Source organism: Dendroctonus ponderosae, unplaced genomic scaffold (genome assembly GCF_020466585.1).
Source record: "Dendroctonus ponderosae isolate FM_Combo_2020 unplaced genomic scaffold, Dpon_F_20191213v2 Dpon_F_20191213_3, whole genome shotgun sequence".
Taxonomy (NCBI): Eukaryota; Metazoa; Arthropoda; class Insecta; order Coleoptera; family Curculionidae; genus Dendroctonus; species Dendroctonus ponderosae.
The window spans coordinates 13558409-13566724 of NW_026018508.1; the positions used below are offsets into that span (position 1 = coordinate 13558409).

At 32.2% G+C, this 8316-nt stretch overlaps 1 protein-coding gene across 1 annotated transcript in view; it reads right to left on the reverse strand.

The window, feature by feature from the left end:
- LOC109537508 (protein sine oculis) overlaps window positions 1-8316 on the reverse strand; it is a 181996-nt gene that overhangs the window by 54090 nt on the left and 119590 nt on the right. The gene's annotated exons all lie outside the window — the stretch shown is intronic.

The following is an 8316-nucleotide window of genomic DNA, read 5'->3' on the forward strand; positions in this document are numbered from 1 at the left end:
TTTTCAACTTGAAACACCTGTGGTCTTGGGATGGTGTATGCATGTTGCATACTCTGCATGACATTTGCGCTTCTTAAAAAGATCGTGTTTTACGTGTGACAACATCGCAAAAGTAGATAAGTAGGCCATTAAAACGATTATGAGACTGAACTTGTAACAAAGGTATAATTTACAAATTGTAAGTAAACTTGAAAATAGGATCAATAGTTGTTGATGAACCTACGTAATTCCTTAAAAACGCATTTCGGTTATTTTTAAATAAAAATACTAAAAAATATATAATGACAGTGGCAAGTTCAAAGTGTCACATTTACTTTGTCGCACACTGTGCGGCAAAGTCCGTGCGTAAAAGTAAAACAAATGAACGCTAAAGAAAAGTGCTTTTTGATCATCGCTTCTGTTGGCAAAATGGCACTTTTTGATTCATTCGAATAAAAAAGTGTTTTTAAGCTAGACAAAGCAACTTATGCGCCAAAGTCAAGCAAACCTGACTAATGATTAGTGGCTTTCCTCCATAGTGCCTGTTCCTTGTGCGGTAAATTGAGGAAAATTTGAAACTACCGCGATCAAAATAGCAATCTCAGGAAAGTTTTAAAGTTACTGAAACCACTAAGCAATCAATAAATTACGGGCGCAACCAAATTACATTTTATGCATTATTGGGGCCAATTTTAGCAAATGACTAGACAATATTCAGACTTTTATTTAATCTAGTTGTTGATGTCGCAAATAAAAAGGCAAAATTGTTATCGTGTTTGGCTCGCATAAAGAATAGACGGGAAAATAATTTGGAAAATGAAATTTTAAATTATATGGCAACGGGAATTGCCTGCGCAAAAAAAACCCGAATGCAAATGCGCGGGATTAAAGATGGCTATCTTATGCCGACTCATAACGAAAAGTTTAATAAGAAAACAGTTTATTCGGTATTAGTGGGCTGAAAAGACTTAACGTTATGTTTCTAAGTGCCGGAGAACACGAATGCCTTTTGAATGCGAGCCATTTCACTTTTGTCATGTTTATTAAATGTGGAAAAAAAGGACGTAAAGCAATTTAAGCGTTAAGAAAATTTAAATACATTTTGAGGCATGGTTTGCAAATATATCAAGGAAAAGCCGAATTCGGCTCGTGAGTTGATGTTTATTGTCTGCAAAAAACTGTCTAATTTTTTAAAAGCAATTTAACCCAATTATCGGAAAGATTTTTGGAATAAGAAAAATTATTTGTCCGCTCAAGCCGCGAAAAACTGCTTTTCATCTAGAATTTTCGGACAACGAAAGACTCTTCAGTTGTATCTCCATGCTCTGTTGGAATTAATCAGTTCATAGCTCATTTACACCTGAAAATCACCAAAAGACTTTTTCTACCTAAATATTAAATCACGGGACACCTTGTATATACTCATGAATTTAATTTGCATTTTTTATAATCTGAATAATATGATGCACTTAATGGCAAATGAGAAGCAAAGGAAATACAATTTCTATAAAAACCTTTTCATTAGATACAATGTAACGAAACAACATAATTTCGAGTAAATAATCTTCACTTAGTTGCTTATTATGTGTAACATATTTAAAATTAAATGAAAAAACACCAATTTTGTATACATTTTTATTATACCTGTGGATGGAATTCGCGCAGCTAAATCCATATATTATTAACACGGTCGATCAGGCAAGAATTGCCGTAATTTCCGTCTGTGCGATTCTTCAATCAGACTTCGATTAATTTGAAATCGGCCGAAAAGAATTAGAAAGGTGCGGCCCTACGTTACGCTGCTATCGGTGTAAATTTAAAGAAAACAGTATAATTAATTTGAAGGCGAATAACGAGAAGCACGATCTATCTCTTGAGTGGATCACTTCCTTCCAAACCACCTCATAAGAGAGCAGTACCTTCTTTCAGGCAGAGATGGATTCAAACTGATTTTTTATCAGCATTCATATATTTCATTTATTTATTTCCACTTTCTCGGCACATAGGCGTGCATAATATTATTTTTACAGTTTCTTGATTCAATTGCTTTGCACTTTCATTTAATTAGATTTCGTTTTGAACTGAAGTTTTTGAACAAAAAGATGGTCGTATTTGTAATAAAAATGCTTTATTTATTTTTAACTGGCAAATAATGCTAAATATTAGTTGAGATTTGAGATGTTCCGAGCATGTATTTCAAATCGGGCCTTTCAAACCTATAATTTCTTAAAATATGTTGTTTTGGCCTAAATTATATGAAGAGGCATACAGAATTTTACTAGCGCATTAATTAGAATGCAAAATATTTTCATTTCTTATATCCTGCCTAAATTATCAGCTCGTTCGAAAACTGATTCCCTTCAGAGGCTTTCTGGCGTTTATAATTTTTTGAGCAACAAAATTATTAATTATTCTGTTGTCCCCAAGAAACCACATTTCGTCTCTAACTTCGCTTGGTCACACGTGGCCAAAATAGAAAATACAGTTTTTCTATTTATTTTTAGGAATTTCAGAGAATCAGAAAGACTAATTTGGCCAAATCTGATTTTCTACTTTAACGTCTATACTCTATCGAGTGTCGAAATAAAAACAATATTGTTTCATTTTTAGCTATTCAACTTAGCCGGTATGCAGATTCTTCAAGGGAATAAATAAATAATATTATTACATGATAATTTTCTAGTCAGTTCCTGTACGCCCCGTTGAAACAATCTTGATAAGTATTGTACGTGATTTTACACCGATAGCACTAAAATTGATACCATGATGATCCGTTCCGATCTCTTAAGATTTACCGGCTATACCGTATTCCATTACTTGTTAACATCATTAAAAATGGCAACCATATTATTAGCCACAATATGCTTATCAAAAAATATTGAACGGCAATCTGTGAAATACGAGATTGTATAATCACCCTGTGCCTATATTAATAGTAGAGGTAGTTCTTGTGTTGCGGCTTTCCAATATATATCCTGATACAGTGGCCACGCCCCCTTATTACAATATTTTGCCTCTCGAATCTTCCTCGCGAAATAACACGGCTTCTAAATAATATTTCATATAAAATATGTCGGTAAATATTTCATGCTCGCATTGTTCGTTTACTTGTGCAGTTTAATGTTTGGTTTTGCCTGGAACATGTTATTAAATTCACGGTTTCCATTAAGATCTCAAAACAACCGTTAATTATTATGCGGAAATTATAAATGACTCTTCGAAAGGAATCGATAATTGATGTTGACTATTCAATTTAAATGCCTTTTTTGTTATTGATCGGAACGGAAAGCGGATAGGATTATACCGGATGGATTTTATTTTTCTCACCCAAATATATTTCCCAGCTCGAGAAAATTACGATATTGGTGAATGTTACATAACATGCGATATAAATGCTGTGTCATCCACGAATTTCTATTTTCAAGGGTATTTGGATCTTTCCGTACGAATCAGAAGATGAACTACGACTTAATATACTGAGTCTAAATATGATACCTGAGCATTTAGCGGATCTTTTGAAGAAAATCGCTGGTAATTTGGCAATTTGATAAACGAAAAAATCTTCACCAGCACCCCAAACGTTAACAAATTGTTACTAAAAATCGTTTGATAACAATATTTGATTGAATATTTTCATACACCTGAAGGATAATAAATCTAGGAAAAAAGACGAAAGCCTAAACGATTCGAACAGATAAAGCCCGATTTAAAAAGATAAATGAATAAGTATGTGGTGTGGCCAGATAATGAGGTGGACGATTGGCACCTTTCGTTATGTGGGAAATTGATTACAAAGCCAACAACATCCAATCCATTCTGACCAACTGATTTATGGGTTTCTTATGGTAATTTTGTATATTTTAGATTCAATGGTTAGGAACCGCCCAATCAAACGCAACGGAGATAATGATAATAGTAGTAAATGACGGAAACTTGAAAAGCTCCTTTGAAATATGTATTTTACATAGGAAGTGTTTTAATGCGACAAGTTGTAAACACCCTAAAGATAAATCTTATTGATTAATGGAATGCCCACAACGTGCCTAAAATGAGACGCTATCAGTCGAGATGCAAACTATTACATATACAAAATGATTATTTCAATAAAACGTATTATTTAGAATTTTCAAACTTTTCTATTTCATTAGAATATCAGCAGTTTCGACTGAGATCATTTTGGATCTTTTACTGCAATTTATATTTCGAGTTATTTAAGTTATATAATTTATGTTCAGGTTTCTAGGTGACCCTGAAGTTAATTATGATGGGTGTGGATCGGTCAATAGATAGTGGCAAAAAAACGACTATTTGTTTTAGGCCAACGTTTCGGCTTTATTTATCCATCATCGGGCTCAATGATTTAGTGCCAATGAAATGCCAATGAAATAGTCGTTGTTTTTTCTGCTACTATCTATTGACCGATCAACACGCATCACTAATTATATAATTTATATTGTAAATTAGTTCATGAAACTTTCTGATTTAAGTCATTAGTTTGCTCCTCTTCCAGTCGTAGTGCAGTTAACTTTAAATTGTCTGAAATAAATGCAAATTGGGCAACAAGAGAAAAATAATCCGTACTTATACGTTTGACGTTTTTAATATTGATCGAAAACACATTTTCAACAAAAGTTACTATTAGTTTAAAGCTATTTTGATTCAAATTGCTTCTAAGGGCTTTCCACTGCGGCTAAACTGAAAAACCAAACATTAAATCATCCTTTAACTACTTTAGCGTCCAAAGCGGAAATTATAAAGCAAATTGAATGTACATAACTGAAACCTTACTTTGAGTTATATAACTGAAGATTTCCAGTTTTAAAGTTTTGGAACCAACTCTGCACTGTTTGGCAAATGCGCTTTTTTTAAATTTTAGGTTGATGCAAAATATTTATTTTTGTTCAATTTTTTAAAATTAACAAAGGCGGCAAACGTGTCACTATCTAAATAAAATTACAAATCAATTATCGTTCAAATGTTGATATATTTTATACATAGTTTAATCGGTATCTGAATAACATGGCGAATGCGCTTAGCGCACAATGACTACCACCTAATCACATTATTGATTATTTTATCCATTCATGTAATTTTTTGATTGTCTATTAGAGAAACATACAAACATGCGATAATATATGGCTATTTCGCGGACTATTATTTGTACCGACGCAATAGTTAAAAATTATCTCCGCTTACCGATCAGAGTTAAGAAAGCATAGAAATAAATTCGTAGAACTCAATGTTTCGTTTTTTGGCAAGTTTTAATTTTTATCGTTAATTAAAAAAATTTGGAGTTTAAAAACTAATGACGCTCAAAAACATTGAAATATTGAAAATTTAATCGAATCAAATCAATGCATCAAAAAATCAATCAACTTGAATTTTGAAGTAAGTTTCCCAAAAAACATTAAATCTGTGTACGTATGTGTGTGTATTCAAGGCAATTAGAATTTTTTAAATTAGTGACATGCGTTTCAAAAGATGAAATTATTTTCTGATCTTATAAAAATGATGATTAAGCGTCATAATGATTCGGCTACGATTAGCAAGCGGCCTATTTTACGCTCTATAAACAATATAACTTCCCTTTGTTGATTCTAGCTACTATTTACTCACACCCGGAGCTTATGAGGATATCGATTTTTAAACAATGTAAAATCAGACGCATATTAGCCCATAATTCAACAGTTTATATGAGTTTTCTGAAGCGTGCCCTCACAATAAAACTTTTTAAAGATAATTTAGAATTGAATTATTAGCGAGCTGATAAATATATCAGATTGAATTACTATTCATTTGCATTGTTGAAATCGAGAACATGTAAGTAGTTAGAGTTAAAACTTAAAACTTAAAAAAGCATATTATTTATGCATTTAGTAATCTTTATAGGCGTTATAATTAGGCGAAAAATTGGAGAGACACTTTGATTTTGTATTATTTCTGATGAGTGTGAGACGCAAATGTTCAAATTTACCCAAATTTAAAGTCGCGATTTGCCATAATTTTGTTAGAGTTTTGTTAGTTAATAGAAGATAAACGAGATTCAAGTGTGTCCCATATTTATTGCTAATATTTCAAGCGAAAATTGATTGATTGTACGCAACCGTTATTTTATCTAAAAGTGTCTGCACTTTCTATACGCTCTCTAATTATGGGGGATATTTTTTGTACAGACTGCGGACAAAATCGATTTTGTTAATGGTATAACTAAAAGCGTTAATTAATAGTGCGAAAAATTAAACAAATCGGTGCAGATCCCGATAAACTCGTCAGTAAACATATCCGTGAAAGTTGCTCAGTTTGATAGCTAGTTTTGTACGATATCTAGGGAGGCATGTGCATTAATGACACACTTATTTGACCACATATAACCCGCTGCTTATATCTATGGTCAGTGTCAGTCGTTCTCCCCTCCTTAATAGTGTCGATTCTTAATCAAAATTTCAAAAAGTAAGTATTTGACAAAAAAGTTGTGATTTCTCTTTGTCAGTTAATGCATCCAACTGCAGCAAACAAAGAAATATTTTAAAGAATCGTGAAATGAAGTCATTTCTCTTTGAAACGAATATATTTGCTTTATATCTTCATTTGACTAAACGATTTGCGCTTATCAATGGTCCGGGCAAAAAAAATATTGATGAAGATGCAACTCACTCGAGCTCGAGCGAACGATAGGAACAATTCTTTCTCACGGCGATCTAAAACCCCAAAAACCGTTATAATTAATTGACAGAATAACGTGAACTTCTAGTCAAATAGATACTATATTTATTTTATAATTATATATTTTTTCTTTATTTGTATAAGCCATAATGTCAGTTGGCATCGATTCACACTTTTTTTCCTAAACTTTCCAGATGTAGCTCAATTAGACGATGCGTGATGAACATGTATAAAACGGCGAGTAAACAGTTTCATGTTCAATAATGCCTATTAAGTGTGTAATATCAGTTCATTGATTCATAAACAATTATACGAAAACAGAAAATGGCTGGTGAGATATTTGCAGATAGCCAAACAATTGCAGGCACATTGTATAGTTATTGGTTGATAAAACAAGTGCGGTTTTAGATAATGTTTTTCAAACACTATTTTAATTGATTCTAACAAATAGCTGTAGGTAGTTTACTTTCGTTTACCGTTACGACGCTTTTCCCATATATTTGATCTTGACCTATGGTATGTATGGAATATGTAGGTCCTGATTTATCCCATTTGGCCCACTCTAAATATTTATCTATATGCCGAGTACCAATTTGTTCTTTTATTATATTTTTTTTCGTACTTAAAATACGTCCCAGGGTTTTTTACGGAACATGTTATTTAAGAGTTGCATTTAAAATTGTTTAGGGTTGAAAAACTGTTACTATTTTATTTTAATTAAAATCCAAGCGATAAAACACATGATCTGAGCGCCGCATTTCTTCGCTAGGAACTTTGAGCTGAAATTTTAATAATTTTACAATATTAGCATTTCTTAAAAATTCAATGCGAGGATCTACTTTCTAAATTATCATACAGAAGAAAACAGCATTATAAAACCTATATATCACATTTTGTAAATACAATGATACTAATCAAAGTTAATTGTGGTAATTATGTTAGATAAACCGAATACGAAATAGAGTTATTAAGCACATATTACAACCGTTTCTATAAGGCAAAAGTGTTGAGAAATTCGGAAATTTCGGACGTGTTATATGTTCTACACCGGTTAGCTTCTTCGGATAGTATCTCAAGGTATTATATATTCTGGGAGTTTCGAAAGGAATTTGAAATTTTAACTAGCAAGTGTGCTTATACATGTGTGCGTGTCCATAAGATCTACTTTCCTTATTACTTTTGCTTAACGTTTCAATTTTTCGTCCATTTTTTCTCTTATTAAATGAGCAATTGGTTGAGTTCTCTTGGTGTTAGTGAGGTTTTTCAAAAAGCTTTCTTCCGACTAGATTTTTTTCAGCACCAGTGAAAATCGTATATTACTGCACTTTCAATAAGTACATTTTTAGTCGTCAGCTAAACCAGCTAACTAAAACGTAACAGCTTCATCATCAGACATAAGTATACTTTTGTCGAATATTCAAAGGACGAACATGAATAAAAATATTTGAATTTATTAAAAAATGTTGATTTATTTTCCTGACTGCGTGTAATTGTTATTATATTCTTTTTCTTCCTGGGTTTCAGTCAAAGTGAGAAACAAAAATTTGTATATCGTTTATTTTGTAACGTTTCGGCGAGGCAACAGCGCCATCATCAGATTTAAAATTCATACAAACTCATAATTGGTAAACATTACATTCTTTTAGGTCTTTGCTGTCTTGAAACCTTAAATTT